Source organism: Lissotriton helveticus, chromosome 8 (genome assembly GCF_964261635.1).
Source record: "Lissotriton helveticus chromosome 8, aLisHel1.1, whole genome shotgun sequence".
NCBI lineage: Eukaryota > Metazoa > Chordata > Amphibia > Caudata > Salamandridae > Lissotriton > Lissotriton helveticus.
In genome coordinates this window covers 692,786,990-692,805,415 of record NC_136069.1, presented here as the reverse complement: position 1 = coordinate 692,805,415, position 18,426 = coordinate 692,786,990, and positions in this window count along the sequence as shown.

The following is an 18,426-nucleotide window of genomic DNA, read 5'->3' as shown; positions in this document are numbered from 1 at the left end:
TCGACCGGGTCTCCTAGAGGCATCTGTGGGTGGTCATGAAGAGGATGGGCTTTGTGTCTAAATTGATACAGGCTGTACAAACGCTCTATTTAAAACCCTCTGCTTGTGTCTCTGTTAATGGTCAACTAACTGGGCAACTTGAGATCTCCCGTGGCACTAGACAGGGGTGTCCCTACTCCCCTCTGCTTTTTGCCTTGTATCTGGACCCCTTCATCAAGCAGATTGAAAATAATCAGAACATCTTACCCGTTAACTACTGAGGCCGTATCACCAAAATCCTAGCTTACGCGGATGACTTGGCCATTACCTCGCCGGATCCTCTAAGTGCTATAGCTGGTTTGGAAAGGGAGGCAAACAAGTTCGGAAAATATCTGGGTATGCTCCTAATAAAAGACCCAGATAATACCAAATTCTGAAATCTCCTGGGCTGACCATAGGGTAGTTCCTAAAGCCAAATATTTAGGAGTTTCTATATCCTCTAATCTGGATGAAGTTGTCTCCAATAACCTACTACCGCTTGCCTCGTAGACCAGAAAAGCGCTGAAACAAATAAACAACTTGCATCTTACCCTAGTTGGCAGGTGTAACGTTATAAAAATGACCTACTTCCCCAAACTCTTATACTTTTTTCGTTCAATTCCTTTAGAATTTAACAATGCCAGCCTTATGAAATTTCAGCAGATTTATACACAATATTTATGGGCTTATTCACAACCCAGGAGGGCACTCAGACAACTGTGTTTGCCAAAAGATCGAGGAGGCTGGGCCTTCCCTAACATCACTCTGTATTACTGGGCTGCTGTTCTGCAATATAGCTCTGAACTAATTAAAGAACCACCCGACTCCTACCCCACAGGGCTGCCCTCTCCCTTTCAACTGTTGGTTGGGGAGAACACCTGGGGATGTCTGCTACGAGAAACGACCTTTGGCTTCTTCAAACGGGCTAGATTTAAGACCCTGCTTAGCTCATTTAAGGTCTTCCGAAGCATACGCAGATGTTTTGGTATAGGCAGGTATAATCACTACTCTCCCATTCTAAATAATATTAATCTCCCCGATATCTTTGGAAAGGCTTATTTCTCAGACTGGTATAGGGCAGGTATTAGAAAATTAGGTGACCACATTACCAGCGAGGGCATTATCTTCTTTTCTGACCTTTTAACCACATTTAGCCTCAAGAGAGAGGATGCTTTTAAATACCTATCTATCTATGACTATCTCTCCAGAAAGGTCGGGGGTGCCTCAGGATTCATGGAGGTGGAATTTCTTAACGTCTTACAGAAACCACTGACTCCTCGAATTGGACTCCTATACGCTATTATAAATAGACAGACGCCAGATGACCTACAAACATTTGCAGACAAATGGCATTCCAAACTTGACACCTCTGGAAATGTGTTTTTCAACTCACCCACGCGGTCACAAAACATTCTACTTTCTGCTAAATTACAGGCTCAGCACTTTAAAACAATTTTTTTTTGTATATTACTCCCAATATAATAGCAAAGTGGGGGACTGGGCAAGGCACTCTTTGTCCTAGATGCGCCGAATACAGGGCAGACTCTGTACATATTTTCGCTTCTTGCTTAAAGCTCTCACCCACTTTGAATCTAATTAAGAGAAGTCTCCTCCCAGCCGATTACTCTGAACCCCACAGTTATTATGCTTGGAACACAAGCAGAAACACCACATCTGAAAAGGGAGGGCTTAACCTACATAGCAATGGCCATTTGGAGAATCTGTGTTGCGACAGCTTGACTTGATCCAGAGTCTCCCTCATTCTCTCAATGGTTGCCTAGATATGTAGCAACATACCACCTTGAAAAAGCAGTTTACTCCAAAAAGGGACGCAGGGGCCGGAAGAGGGTTTGGAGGTGTGGGACAAACTTACTGATTGGCTTACTCCATTAGAGTAGACCAGGTACTGAGGATTTAGCTAATTTAATGCCTGTTTAATTGAGCAAGGACTTCTTTTTTTTTTCTTTTTTTTTATCTTCCTTTGTAATTGTGATATATAGGATTGTACATTCATTCACTATTTTTTTCATGTATCTTTCTTTTTGTCACTTTCTCGCTTGTATCATTTATTGCTCACCTGCGCCCTTTATTCCAATCACACAATGTATTTTTTCTTGAGATGGGGGGTGGGGGGTGGGGTGGGGGGGCATGGCCAGATCTATGATGTGAATCTAATTTGTACGTACTTTGCAATTTGAAAATAAAAAATAAAAAAAAGCAAATGAGAATAACTGCAGCTAAGATAGAGGCAGCGATAAAATCTCTGGTGGGAACAAAAGCTTGTGGTGAGGACAGCCTCCCCAAGTGAATTATATAAATGCTTTATGAAAGAGTTGACCCCTTTTTTTGGTTAAATTATTTGATTATATTAAAATAGGCGGAGTAGTACCTTTAGAATTTTAAAAAGCGATAGTAGTTAGCTTCGTGAAAAAAGGTAAAGCATCTAACAATTTGAATTCCTATCGCCCAATGAGCTCATTGAACACAGATTATAAAATCTTTATGAAGATTTGGGCCCTGCGTCTGACCCCTGCAGTTAAGGAAGTGATCCATGGCGCATTCAAACTGGGTTTATCGCGGGCAGAATGATGTCAACTAATACCTGCTTTTTGACCCAAGCTCTCGTTTTTTTTTTTATGTGAATAGGACCCCTGCCTGTATTGCGATGGTAGACGCGGAGAAGGCCTTGATTTAGTTAATTGGGACTCATTATTTTATGCACTTTTAAAGTTTAGTTTTCCATCACTTGTAATAACTATGATTAAAAATATTTATGAGGGGGTACAGGCTCAGATTATAATTAATGGGGATCAAGTCGGTCTAATAAAGATACATCGTGGAACTAGGCAATAAATCCTTCTAAAACAGAGATTTTGATGTTAAATTCTGGGCTGGCAAGTCTGCCGAAAGAATTAAAATATCAGGCGATGAAAATTGATCCTGTCAGATATTTAGCGATGTACGTCGCAGCACAATATAGTGATTTATTTAAGAATAATTATGAAACCGCTAGTATTAAGATTTTTAATCTTTTGAATAAATGGTCTAATCTTCATCTGACACTGATAGGATGAGTGGCATTAATTAAGATGTCTATTTAACCCCTTTTGATTTTTTTGTTTATAAATATCCCTATTAAAGTCAACGTTCGTTTTTTTTTTTTTTTAAACAAATTGATGTTATGATTAGAACTTTTGTGTGGAATAAAAAGATTGCTAGAGTGAAGCTCCCAATTCTGCAATTAGACATTACGCTGGGGGGGCTTTCACTCCCGAATATTCAACTGTATTATGAAGCAGCACTATTTGATTATATAGCATGTTTCTTATCTAAACCTTATCAGTCAGATAATTTTTTCATCAGTAAGATGATCCAAGAGGCCAGAAGGCAACTTTTTTAAAGTCTTCAAAATTTTCAGAAAAACTCGCTATAAGACTCTAGTAGACTTCTCAAATCGCTTACGTATGCTTTTCAAACAAAAAGATTATTCTGTTTTTTTTTTGCTTAAATTAACTGAGTGTCGTGTATTAGGATTATATATGCACTCTTTTCAACTGAAAAAATAGAATGACTCCGGTTTGGGGGTCTTGAGTTTTTTAGGTATTAATGACAGGGTAATTACTTCGGAGGAAGTCCAGGCTAGATGCTTGGGTTCGAATAAACTTTCTTTTTTAAAATGTTTTCAAATTATACATTTTTAAAAAAAGTATAACTTTATTTTCAGCGTCCCCCCTGGTAAAATTGCTACGTTGCGAGATTAACTGGAGTGGGTAACTGGTATCGTATACTGAATCATCAGGATGAATCCCCTTTGATATTAGAGATGCTGTAGAAAGTCTAAGCACATACACAATGTGGTTTTTCCTTGACCCTGTCTTCAGGTAGGTCGCTCCCCACACCGCGCAGCTCCACCTGACTGTGCCCGTGCCCCTGTGCCCCCGCTCCCACTGCTGACTCCGTGTCTGGGGTGTTCGAGGCCCGCCTCCACCCACAGGCTACCACCTGCGCCCCATCCCCGGTGGCCAGTGGGCCTTAGATATGTAGCTGCTGGTCGCATTCTGTGCCCCCATTACTGTATTGTGACCGCTGTATTTGTGCCGCATTTTTTTTCTGTGACCTCTTGCATTGTGACCGTACTGCCGCAGTTTTTATTGCTGTTGCTGCCTTGCCTTAACTTAGGGTTGTTTGTTTCCTTCCTGTTGTTGTGCTCATTCCCTCTTCCCGTCCCTGCGGCCCTGCCCCCGCCCCATTGGCTCTCCCCCTCCCAGCTGCTCCTCACTCCCACCTCCCCTTCTTATGGTGGCCGCTGGCGCACCAAACGCGCACCAAAGGCAAACCCGTCTGTGCCCGGACCGCGCCCAGCGCCCAAACCCCTGGACCCCGAGGCTGCCACAGCACCAGACTCCACTACGATTCCAGCACCCTCCACGCACTCAACCCCGGATGAGATCACTCCTGCTTCCGAGCACCCAAGGACCCTTCACCTGCCGGAACTGCAGCTTCACCAGCATCCGGCCCACCAAACCATCAACTAGAAAACCCAACCACCTCCGATGCATCCCCTGCAACACCCGCTCCGCCAGTAAGCACGCCATCGAACTCTGGGACCTCCTAGACTCAACCACCCCTGACGTCGCCTTCCTGACGGAGACCTGGCTGAACACAACCTCGGCTCCAGACATCACCATAGCCATCCCAGAAGGCTCACAAGATCTCCCGCAGAGACCGCACCAACGAAGTGGGAGGTGGAATGGCCATCGTCCACAAGAACACCCTCCGAGTCTCGACCAACACCGACGACACCCTCACCACCGCCAAGCACATGCACTTCCAGATCCACACCGACCCGACACCAAGGATCACTTGTCTACAGACCACACGGACCCCGACCACAGTTCAGCGACACCATTGCTGACCTCATCAGCACCCACGCCCTTGCCTCCATGGACTACATCCTCCTCGGGGACCTGAACTTTCATCTCGAGAACAACGACGACGCCAACTCCACCGCCCTGACCGACAAGCTTGCCAACCTCTGACTCGAACAGCTCGTGACGACTCCCACCCACGCTGCTGGACACACAATGGACCCCATCTTCTCCGCAAGTCCCCACGTCTACTTCAACCACACCACCGCACCCTACTGGACAGACCACAGATGCGTCCACTTCACCTTCAGGAAACCTACCATGCACCACTGCACCCTACAGATGCCACGCCGTTGCTGGGGCAAGATCACCAAGGACCAACTGACCACCACCCTCACCCTGGAACCACCCGCCGACCCCACCGACCCGACACCGCCATCATCAACCTCAAACAGTGGATCAACGACTGCGCCTACACCCTCGCCGCACTCAAGACCTCTGCCACCAATCACACCAACAAGAAAGCCGCATGGTTCACCGAAGACCTCCGGACCTCCAAGCGCACCTGTCGGAAGCTGGAGAAGAGTTGGCTCCGCGACCCAACACCAGACACAGCCCACAAGAACGCCACCCGCAGACACCACCTACTCATCAGGACCGCCAAGAGGACCTCCTTCAAGAACCGCCTAGACAGCAACGTACACAACAGCAAAGAACTCTTCAACATTGTGAAAGAACTCTCCAACCCCAGCTCCAGCACCAAGGACATTCCACCATCACAAGACCTGTGCGACTCAATGGCCACCTTCTTTCACCTCAAGATCACCGACATCCACGACAGCTTCAACCCTGCCAACCCCACATCCACCGCCGAGACCACCACCCAGGCGACCACCACCCGCACCAGTCGCCTGACCCCCTGGTCCAATGTCAGCAACGAAGACACCATCAACACCATTAACTCCATCCACTCCGGATCCCCATCTGACCCATGCCCTCACCACGTGTTCAACAAAGCCAGCACAGCCATCGCACCCTATCTCCAGAAAACAATCAACATTTCCTTTGAGACTGCAACCTTCCCGGAGAGCTGGAAGCATGCCGAGATCAACGCCGTACTAAAGAAACCCAAGGCAGACCCCAAGGACATCAAGAACTTCCATCCCATCTCCCTGTTCCCGTTTCCGGCGAAAGTCACGGAGAAGATAATCAACAGACAGCTGACCCGCTACCTCGAAGACAACATCCTGGACCTATCCCAGTCCGGCTTCCACAGCAAACACAGCACCAAGACCGCCCTCATCGCCGCCACCAACGACATCCGGATCCTTATGGACAAAGGAGAAACAGCCACCCTCATCCTTCTGGACCTATCAGCAGCCTTCCACACGGTCTGCCAGCGCACCCTAACAGCACCCTCCATGACGCCAGAATCCAAGAGAAGGCCCTGGCTTGGACCACATCCTTCTTCTCCAGCAGAACGCAGAGCGTCCGCCTCCCACCCTTCCGCTCCAAGACCACCAAGATCATCTGCGGTGTTCCACAGGGATCATCCCTCAGCCCGACGCTGTTTAATATCTACATGGCACCACTCGCCCACATCGCCCGACAGCATAGCCTCAACATCATCTCCTATGGCGATGACACCCAGCTGATCATCTCCCTCACCGAAGACCCCCACACTGCCAAAGCCAACCTCCACAGAGGAATGAAGGCCATCGCCGAATGGATGAAGGACAGCAGGCTGAAGCGGAATTAAGACAAGACGGAGGTCCTCATCCTCGGTGCCACCCCCTCAGCCTGGGACGACTTCTTCCGTCCATCACCACCCCCTTTTGTACCGCTTTTGGCCACCATAAGTGTGGCAGGGTATGCTCAGACATCAGTCCCTTGCTCGCTATGCCACTGGATTCAAGCAAGCCGGGCTGAAGACGGCTGGAATGCCAGAAACCGGTCCTCGGAAGCTTGTTTCCAGTCCAGGGAAGAAATGGCTTGGCAGTTCGGGCTGGACTGTTCCCATAAGGCACTGGGTCAGACTGATTTGCATATAGCCTTGTCTGAACTGGGGTGGCAGAGTGGGCTAAAGAACAGTGATGGATTAAACCCAGATCTTTTGACTGGGTGTGAGTGTTTGATTGAGATGCTCCGTCCATCACCACCCCCTTTTGTACGACTCCTGGTGGCCAACATCACTAGGAACAGCCCCAGAACCCACTGACCACGCACGCAACCTGGGGGTCATCCTCGACTCCTCCCTCTCCATGACCAAGCTGGTCAACGCCGTCTCCGCTTCCTGCTTCAACACCCTCCGAATGCTCCGCTGGATCTTCAAATGGATCACCTCTGACATGAGAAAACTGCACCCAGGCCCTCGTCAGCAGCAGACTGGACTACGGGAACGCCCTCTACGCAGGAACAACAACCAAGCTCCTAAGACGGCTACAATGCATCCAGAACACCTCGGCACGACTGATCCTCGATGCCCCCCGACGCAGCCACATCCCACCCCTCCTCAGAGGCCTGCATTGGCTCCCCATCAACAAGAGGATCACCTTCAAACTCCTCATCCATGCACACAAAGCCCTACACAGCGCCGGACCAGCATACCTCAACGGCCAACTCAGCTTCTACACCCCCACCTGCAGCCTCCGCTCCGCCACAGTTCCACGCATCCGGAAAGCCACTGCTGGCGGCAAATCCTTCTCCCACCTCGCCGCCAAGACCTGGAACACTCTCCCTCCCGGCCTACGACAGACCCAGGACCTGCTGGCCTTCAGAAGACTTCTCAAGACCTGGATTTTCGATCAGTAGCAGCCTCCCCTCCCCCCCACCCCCCAGCGCCTTGAGACCTGCACGGTTATGTAGCGCGCTTTACAAGTGTTTGATTGATTGTTTGTTTGATTGATTGTTTTCCTATCAGGAATGGAAAAGGATCTCATCTCTAAGTAATAAGGCTCCGAGAGCTGCTCATTATAAAAGAATGGCATTCTTAGCCAATTGGATGGTGTATTATGCTCCAGAAGCATTAAATAAAATGTATCCAGAGGTGCTTAATAATTGCTTTCATTGCGATACTTTAGCAGCATGGGGATGGCATCATATTTTCTTTTCTTGCCCAAAGCTACAAGTTTTTTGCTCGTTCATAGATCTTACAAAACTGGAGATCAGGGACAATACTGCTGTTTGAGAAATGGATGAGTAAAATGAAACGAACACAATGTTTTGAAGAGGCCTATGCGAAGGGGGTGGGGGCAACAAAGACATTTTCAAGGGTTTGGGATCATTTCTGCTGATTGTGAATTTGTATTCATTTTTTTTGTTTGTTGATCTTATCTGTTTAATTTAGATGGGATTTCCTTTCAGTGTAAAATGTTTTTTTTCTCTTGTTTCTTTTATAATGTGTAAAGAAATGATGTTTCCTTATGGCACTGTTCAATAATTTTTTTTAAAAAAGTCTCTAGTATATGGTACCCTGTGTACCCAGGGCCTCTAATGTAAATGTACCCTCTGGACTGCAACACTTATTGTTCTACCACTAAAGTGGCAAACGACAACATAATTTTTTAATTGTGGCAAGACTGGCTCTCCTATTGAAAAGTACTAGGTTACATTTTAACACTTCATAATGCATAACTCCAATTTGAAAATAGCTTGAACAGTGATTCAAGGAGTAAAATTAATAGGAATGTACAATCCAGTCTGATGTTAAACGTGTATTTTACATTGCTATTTTGAAAATTCCACTTTTATAAAGTTGGCATTTTCCTTTCTAGAGCATTTAGTAGCCCTTTCAGAGATAATCACCTGCTAGGAGGTGTACATGTCTCCCAGGAAAAAGAACAACCAAGCCTTGGTTGGGAGGAGGTGTAACCTCCTCCTTTCAGGATGACCTAGAGAATGTGCCTATCAACTGTACAAGATTCATAGGGGGAGCCCCTTCCATAGCCAGATGTATCTCTTAATTAGGCCTTCCCCTGCCATTATCCAAGCAGCCATTGTGGCACCCACCTGTCCCAGAACTATTATTTTGGGGGAGTTCTTAATTTCCCTAGACACACATAAGTGGTGACGCAGAGCTCTGATTGTGGATTGAAAGGTTGTGTCACATCAAATTTTGGCAGAGCAGGAAACTGGGATTGTTCGGAGCCACACCCCAAGCAATGATGTCAAAGTGAGTAGGGTTGCCCCAAGAAACATTTTCATTCTGGCAAGTCATGCCCACACACAGGCAAGTTCCATAAGTAATAAAAGTGTGACCCTTGAGTACCTTCTTCAGAAAATCTCTGGACCTGCGGAAGTCAGAAAGAAGGACTGTACCTGCTAAACACCAGAATTCACAAACTGGGATAATGTATTCTGTAGAGAGAAGTCCCAAGGGCTAGAACTGCTCCCACTTGTGCACAAGATTGAAGAGTGGTCTCCAAGGGCTAGCTAGTTATCCTCCTCTTACGCTCCAGGAACAGTAAAGCAGCAGGAAGCCTAAGACTCTGCTGAGCCCAGGAGATCAGTTCTAACGAGATTTGCCCTAGACCCTGCTGGTGGTTTTTGGGAGATAGAGTCCTAACTCTCAGCAATGCCCAAAAGGACCTGGACTCTTGGCTGGTGAATATTGGACCCTCTCCCAATCAAGAATGGCAAAACTGGAGACTTATCACTTTAAATGTTTTCCAGAGGTTTTAAAAAAGAACCAGAGATGACCACTGGACCACCTCCGAAGCCACTGACCTTGCATCGCCAATCATATTCCACCTGTTGGTCTGCCCACTGAAAAAAGTTTGACTTCCCAAAAAGTTTCAAATCAGAAGGTAGAAATATTCCCCGTGTGAAGGTGACAAAGGTATGCAGCCAACAAGGAACCTTCCTTGGAGGTAAAGTTTGAATTTCTTCCACTCAGAACTTTCCTGCCAAACGTCAATAGCTTCATAGGCCCTTTATCCAACAGATACTGGACCTCATGGAACCCATGTCTGCTGAAGCCATCTGCCTTGTCACACTAAGGATTTTCAAATTCCGTTGAAAGGACTTTGGAAGGGCTTATCCCACCATGGCGTCACTTTTTTGTGATGTTGCGGTGGTGTAATGAATGCGCCACACTGTGCCTTATTTACAAAGTATTGTATCTAGGCAGATGCATCACTTTGTGAAGCCCCGTGCTGCATTATACCTGTCTCAGGTATAATGTATGCAGGATGGGCATTTCCCTGTAAAAAAGGCTCGTCCAAGTGGTGCAGGGAAATCTATGGGATTTCACTGCGCCACTTCTGTGACTTCACTGCGTCATATCCTTAAGCCTGCTTCAAGCAGGCGTAAGATTTGATGCAGGGCCGTTCACATGGCGCTCGCCCATGTGTAATGAAACATTAATGGAGTTGTGTCTGCTTTCCGACACACTCCACAAATGCGTCATTACTGGGCCACCAGATATGCCAGGAATCCTGACATATTTGTTCTATCCTTGCGACATGGAGCGCCATGGTGTAAATACGATGCATCCATGGTGTTACAAGGAGGGTGCAATGAAAATCGTCACCGCACTGTTTTCAACTAGTGGTGCTCCACTTTTCTAAATGAGGCCCTAAGTCAAAAGGTAACATTTTCCACTGGACTGAACCTGATCCCTATATCGGACATGTGCTCCATCATACTCAGCCTTATTTTTTTACTTTGACCCGGCCTAGGATGGTCAGATAACTGTGGTTGGTGCTTTGTGTTTTTTTAGTTCTAGAACCATCTAAAACTTTGAAAAATCACATCTCTAGTTTCTTACATTCAATCTTTTTTTGTCATTTTAGTATCTCTGTTTTGCTTAAACATGTCTTTATTCTTATACATTCGAGTGGGATTTCTATTGTGCTATCTTTTTTACTATCAACTGTTTTGGCACTGACAAATGTTTTAGATAAGCTTGTCTGCTCTGTGGTACAGATCCCAAGGGTTGAGCCCAGATTTAAATTGGGGAAACCTAACTGAACCTTGTAAGGAATAGGGCCATTATTACTTAAAGAGAGCTACCACCCCCTTCAACAAATAATCCACTTTTTCCAGCTATTACCTTGTGTTTTTTCAGATATAAATCGAGTATTTTTCATGAAGTCTGATATATTTTGAACCTGTGCTTCTTGGTGCAGTAAGTTTATAGTTTTCACTTTTCTTGGCAGTGAGGTACAAACATTGCTGAAAGTGAATTGTAAGAACACTAATATACATTTTCTTAATTGAAAGTGAGTACATGTTGAGTTTATATAAGTCTTATAGAAGCTTTCACTGTGTTGTTCCTTTCACGAGTGAATCCAACTGTATTTGAATTTCACTCACTTGTAAAATGGTGAGGTACCAGTGATTTCCACACATGTAAGTATACTATTTTATACTACTTTGTGGAGGGATCAAGGAGTTTTTGGAAAATGCAGAGTAACCACTCAAAGTGGGTGGGATTAAAGGACATTTGAGAAGGGTGTGGTGAGGTACATGGTAATACAAAATACACACCCTCAAAGAGTAAGACCATTGCAATTCACAACACAAAGTCTAAAGTTAAAACACCTTTAATGTTTGCACAGTAAATAGATCACGCTATACAAACAAAAGAGCCCCACAGATCACTGAAAAGGAAGGACACACCACACTAGGCAGCAACTGACCACCTCAACATTCCCTCAGGGAACATGGAACTACCACATGGCATTGTTACCATTCCCAACATTCTATCTTAATGTACTACATGGGTTTACCCTTTTCTAAATAGAACAAAGATAGCTTATAACCAAAAGAATACAGAAATAATCTGTAATCCTTAAGAGTACATACTTAATAAATAACTTAAGTAATATACATATTTTAGAAATATGGAATGCCAAAATAGGCAAACCGCACACTAAAAAAAATACATGGCTTTAAATAATATATAGTGAAGGAAGACAAAAAGCATCATTATACTTTTTAGAAGTGCCACAATGACACACTAATGAAAAGGCATTTAAAATATCACGGTAAAGGCAAACGCACCCGCAGAACCACCTATATCACGGTCCAAAATTACTCTACTACTACATCTTATACCTCCACCAACACTCACTGCTTCCATACCTTTCCCAGAATATTCCACACATTCTTCATCCCTGCTACTCCTTTCTTCTACACACACCACCTGAACCACCCTACAGATATTTCCCCATTGACCACCTTCACCCTGTACACAGTGGTCTTTTGCTTCCAATACCCTAATGGGTGGGCTAAACTTGGATCCACCTTTGCTCACTTGCATAGGTCTCTTTACATACACTGTATCACCAATCTCAACTTTGAGAACCTCATAGTTTTGTCACAGCTAAATCATATGACACATTTCTTAACCACTTGGTCAATGTCTGTGTCCTTGAATGCCCACCAAAAAGACAAACCTACATTCCGTGTTGTCTTTGTAGCTCCTAAATGATCTTCATGAGCTCAGATTATAATGGCATTCCTCAAAGAGACAGGTGGCACCAACAATCCACCTTTCACTGAAAGGTCCTCCACAACTGTTACATAAGTCTTCAAATCAAAGTCAAGATTTCTCTCTTTTGGCAATCCTAACTGCACATATTTCATGAAAAAAAACATGGAGAAACCATCCATGGCAGCTTTACGCCATTCTTGTTCTGAAAGGAACACATCGGTGGTAAGCCCTCCGTTGCCACTATACAATCTTCATCATCACCCCCTCAATCACTTTTTACATCAACACACTCAGAAGAATGCAACAAATAGTCCGCACACCCATTATTGTTTTTTTTTGTCAACATTTTTTATTGAGAAATTTGGTATGAATATATAAATATAAATACATACTATTATCAATTAACCGCACACCCATTCTTACTACCAGGAATGTATTCTGGAACCAAATCAAATTGCAATAGCTTTGATGACACATGAGCAATGCAGGGTGTAAAACCTCTAACATTTATTTCAACTCAAAATAACACATAAAGATCTGTGGTCTGTTAGTATATAAACTTACATCCCCAAGCATAGTTTGTAAACTTCATAACTGCCCACCAGCAGACTAACAGTTCTTTTTAGATAATGGAGTACTTTCTTTCTGCAACCATGAACATGCATGAAGCATAACCAATGGCCCTAACATTTCCATCATCTTCATTGATTATGAACTTTCTTCCCCAAACATAGCTCCTAATTTCCATAACTGCCCAGCAGCAGTTAAAACGTTTTTTTTTCTCGATAGCAAAGTACTGTCTTTCTGCACCCGTTAACCCATGTGAAGCATAACCAGTGGTCCTAGCATTTGCAATATCTTCTTGTTTGAGAACTGCTCCTAATTCCACATTGCTGGCATCAACGGTTAAAACACACTGCATTTCAGGATCTGATGTTTCAAAATCTTTGGTAAAACCAATTGTCGTGTCACCCACTCATACACCTTTTGGCATTCAGCATTCCAATCAAAGGTAAAGAATGATTCCAAAACTGACTTGTCTACAAGCCATTTAGTTTGAATTATGCTGTCAGCTAAGCTTTCTTTGGGAAACATCCTTTACAATGAAACTTTTACAACACAGTGCTTTTACAACACAGATTTTACAACGAAAACCATTACAACGCATTGCGCTGGGGGGCGCTCTAGGATAGGGAATAGATTTAACTTACTATCCAACACCTTCCCTAGTGTCCACGGGGACTGGAGTTGGAATAGTAAATTAAACTATTCACTATCCAGCACCCCAAAGCGCTATGCGTGGTAAAGGTTTGCGTTGTAAAAACTGCGTTGTAACAGCATGCGTGGTAAAAGCATGCGTTGTAATGTCATACATCCGTATCCCTCCTTAGGAATAACCCCCTTGCTCTGGAATCTCCTCAACATTATTATTATGTGTTTGTCTGTCAGGTGCAAATATTAACACATCATTCTAAAATATGGACACCCCCTGAATACCTTTCAGTATGTTACACATCACTTTCTAGAAAACTGAGGCTGCAGAGGCCAGCCCAAAGGGCGTTCAGCAGTATTGGTATGTAGCAAATGGGGAGACAAAAGCTGTTAAATTCCTCCATTCTGGTTCCAAATCAATTTGCTGGTATGCTGAAGCCAGTTCTAACTTTGAGAACACCCCGGCCTCCTTTAAACCAGCTAGAAGCTCATTGATGTTGGACAAAGGATGGGAGTGCACACAGATTTCTTTGTTCAGAGAACACAGGTCCATGCAGACCCTCAGCTTCCTATTCTGTTTGCGAGACACCACCAAGGGAGACAACAGCAATGATTATTCAATGGGTTCAAAAATGCCACACTTGCACAAAGAGCCTAATTCTTTCTCCAAATCCTGTTGAATGCTAAAAGGAATATTCCTTAATTTGTTTTTCACCTGTCTTGCCCCCTCCATCACTAATATTTTGAATTTGTATTTCTGGAATTGTCCCAGTTCCCCAGAAAAAAACATGAGGATACCTACTCGTAATGTGCTGTTTAGCCTCAGTTTTAAGAATTATGCCTAATAGCCTCTGGTGTAGCGACCCGAAGATGCTCAACCCCTTTTGGACTACACAAATCTTCCCTGCTATTCTTTGTCCTTTGAACTCCAATATATCATCAATCTACCCACACAACTTAATGTCACATCCCTCATAAGACACTGCTTTGTATTCAGGCAGTAATAGTTGTCTTGTCAGCCACACACTGTCATGTAGATTCTGGGTTATCATGGTGATGCATACCACAGACCCCCTCAACAATTTCAAACCTTTGTCACCCACCATGATGACTACTTAAAAGTCTGGATTGACCGTTTTTACCACCTCACTTTTTACAGCCAAAAATCATGTCTCTTTATACTTTGCTGATACTTACATCTTCTGCCTCTTGAATATAAGCATCAGTGACATTGGCTGATGACTGTAGTTTAGCTTGGGAATGAAACGCCCCTGTCTGTTGCATTACCTACAACTTACATAGCCAGCCGGGCATTGCTTGCCCCCCTTCACATGTATGTGAGTTCCACATAGGAAACATATTCTGCTGGGAAAAGAAAGAGTTGCATTTGTCATAAACCCTGAATTGATTTTATCAGCCTGTTTGTTGTCTTTTACACTTTACTACCAATAATCTTAAGAAAAGCAGCTGGTTCTGTGATTTTACCTTTCAGTGTCTTAGCTGACAACTGAGTGATCTCAATATTCATAGCCTTCCTAATCGAATTCTGTAATGTGTGATTTCCCATTGATAACGTTTGTTTTATCATCTTATTATTGCAGTGACATATATACTAATCTCTTATTAACTGATCAGCAAAGGTTCTAAATTGGCATTCAGCAGCAAGCTTTCTAAGCGCAGTAATATAGGTCTCACATCTCCCCATGGATTCTGAATTCTTAAGAAGAACCTGTGACAAATTACCACCAAACTTAGTTGCACCTCAAATCTAATCCGCCTTTTTTTCACAGACCCTTGGTATTTACCCAACTCATCATCATCCTCCGGAACTACCTCAGGTAAGTGTTTCAGTATAGCTCTGCCTTCAAAGACTAATGAATGAAAAAGTAGATATTTTCTTCTCTCAGCACAGAAACAAAGTGCTTCAATTGCGCCAAATATGTCTTAAAGACATCAGACCATTGTTTCAATTGTATTAGAGGCTCACAGGGTGATTCCAAGAAAGGTGGTTGTGGAGTTACTTCCTGCATTATTTTGTAAAAATCTACAACTGTAAAACAATCTTAATCTGAGGTCTAAGAGATGACGCAGCACTGGTATAGAAAACTGTCTCTAATAACAAAAGGTTGACGTAAGCCTCATTGGTTTTTAAAACCCTCCTCCTAAAACTAGAATGTGGAGAACATTTACATTGAGTATGGAGATCAATGGCATAACCGCACCTAGTATATATGATAAATCAAGCAGTTCTTGTATAGCGTGGCTTGTCGTCCATGCGGATATGCCGGCACTGTGCTTCAGGAGTTCAGTCGAAGAGGCAGGTCTTGAGTCCCTTCTTGAAGTCGGTCAGTAATGGTACGGTTCAGTAGAGGTAGAGCGAGAGAGTGTTTCAGAATTTGGCAGCGAGTTGGGAGAAGGAACGTCCTCCAGAACAGCAATGACAGATGTGCAGTGTCTGGGTTAGGACGAGGTGGGCGAAGTGGAGGTTTCTGAGTGTTTAGTGGAAGTTCAGATGGTGGTTCATGCATGCAGGTTCTTGGTAACGAAGGACATTGTATGAGTGCGTCAGGAGCTTGAATTGGCATCTCTTCTGGATAGGGATGTAAAGGAGGTCTCACAGGTGCTGGGTAATGTGGGTTGAGAATCAGTCTGGCTTCTGTACTCTGGATTGTCTGGTGCCTTCTCATGAGTTTGATGGTGGTGCCTGCTTGGGATGAGGGTCTGCACCACTGTTTTCCTGATGTTGATGGCTAGCCATTTGAAGATTCTGCAGAGCATGCAGAGTGTGATGAAGCAGGCTGAGGAGACTGCGTTGACCTGCCATTTCATGGAGAGTATGCTATCAAGGATGATTCTGAGGTTGCGGAAATGGCTCTTTGGAGTGGGGGTGGGTCCAAGTTCCGATGGCCACCAGGAGTCGCTCCAGAGGAATGTGTGTCTGCTGAAGATCAGCACTTATGTTTTGTCTGTGTTGAGCTTCAGGCAGTTGTCCTTCATCCAGGCTGAGACGTTCTGCATGCAGTTGTGGAAGTTGGTATGATCCTGATACAATCAATAAATGGCTTGATAATTCAGCAGGACTGTTGATTTTATACCCTTGGAGGTCAGTGTTAGAGAGAAATCTGGAAGACACCAAAAGTTGGGCAATGTCTACCAGTTGTGCGGGTCAGCACCGCAGTTACCAACTGTACTGACCCTGGGAAAAAAAACCTTAGTTAAAGGTATTTGTCCTGAAACTTTGCGAATCAGAGCCAATGTTAAACACAGCATGTCCGACCATGGAGACTCTGAACCCACAGACATCAGCTGTGGAGTACCCCAGCACTCTTCCTTGAACCACACTCTCTTTAACATCTACAAGGCCCATCTCGTGGCCATCGTCAGTAACTATGGACTCGACTTCATCTCATACCCCGATGTCACCCAACTTATTCTCTCACTTACCAATGAACCCACGACTGCCAGAAACAACTTCCACAGCTGGATGACGACTGTTGCCTCCAGAATGTAAAACAGTTCCCTTAAACTCAATCCGGACAAGCCCGAAGTTCTCATCTTGGGACCCACCCCCTCAGCATGGGATGACTACCGGTAGCCTTCCGCATTGGGTACCACCCCCACAGACCACGCAGAAAACCTCCACATCATACTGGACTCTTCTCTCACAGTGAACAATCCAATTATCACTGTCTCTTCATCTTGCTTACACATGCTTCACCTTCTTCAAAAGACATTCAGATGGCTCTCCACTGAATACAGGAAAATGGTCACTTACGCACTCATCAGGACCAGACTCGAGTAAGGAGATGCACTCTACGCCGGTGCTACCCTCAAACCCCTCAGGAAACTGCGGAATGTTAAAGATGCCGCAGCCAGACTGGTCCTCAACATCTCCACCACAGCCATATCATCGAGCACCTCCGAGAATGCCACTGGCTCCCAGTCAACAAAAGAATCACTATCAAGCCCCTCACACACACCTACAAAGCCCTCCATGACACAGGACCAGCATACCTGAACCACCACCTCTCATTCGATGTACCCACCAGACACCTCCATTCCACCCAGCTGGTCCTATCCTTCATCCCTCAGATCCACAAGACTAGAACCGGAGGAAGTGCCCTCTTTTACCTTGCCTGCTAAGACCTGGAACACTCTGCTACCACACCTCAGACAATCCCTGCCGCGGAACCAATTCAGGAAAGTTTTTAATACCTGGCTCTTCGACTCAACCCCAGCACTCAGATGGTTCAGAGGCCCTCCTGCACCTTGATACCCACACAGGTGAGTAGCCGTGTTTTATAAACCCTGATTCATTGATTGAATGTAAACAATCAACAGTTTCAGTGTAAACAACCAACTTCCACTGTCTGATCTGCTAAATTTTGCTGTGCGGATCAGCGCCATGATGCAATATTGCTCAAAAATACTGCTGCCTATTTGGTGGATCAGTGCTAGCAGGGCTCAAGTCGGGGGCACATGCAGGTACACGGCGTCCCTCCACTCTTTTAACAGGGTGGACGCCGTCAGAAATATGCTGAACTTGTCCCGGAGTCATTGTCAGACACCAGGACACGTTTAGCAGTATCTGCACGTTGCCTGCTTCCCATTCCCAGCAGCAATGAGCAGGCAGCAAGGGAGCCTTATTTCACCTCCAGCTGGGCCGAATTAAGGGGCCATCCGGCCTCCTTTTGTTTGTATATGCTGACTGGGGGCCGCCTGGAACCTCACATTTAAATGTAAATGCCACAGAGGGAAACAAAGGCACACAGCTTGCCTTCTCTTCTCAGGTAAATAAGAGAGGCATGCGTTTGCCTTTGTTCTGTCCCTGTATATAAATGCAGACTCTGTAAGACTGTCAGATGGGCTAGTCTATCCCAGTATTTACAC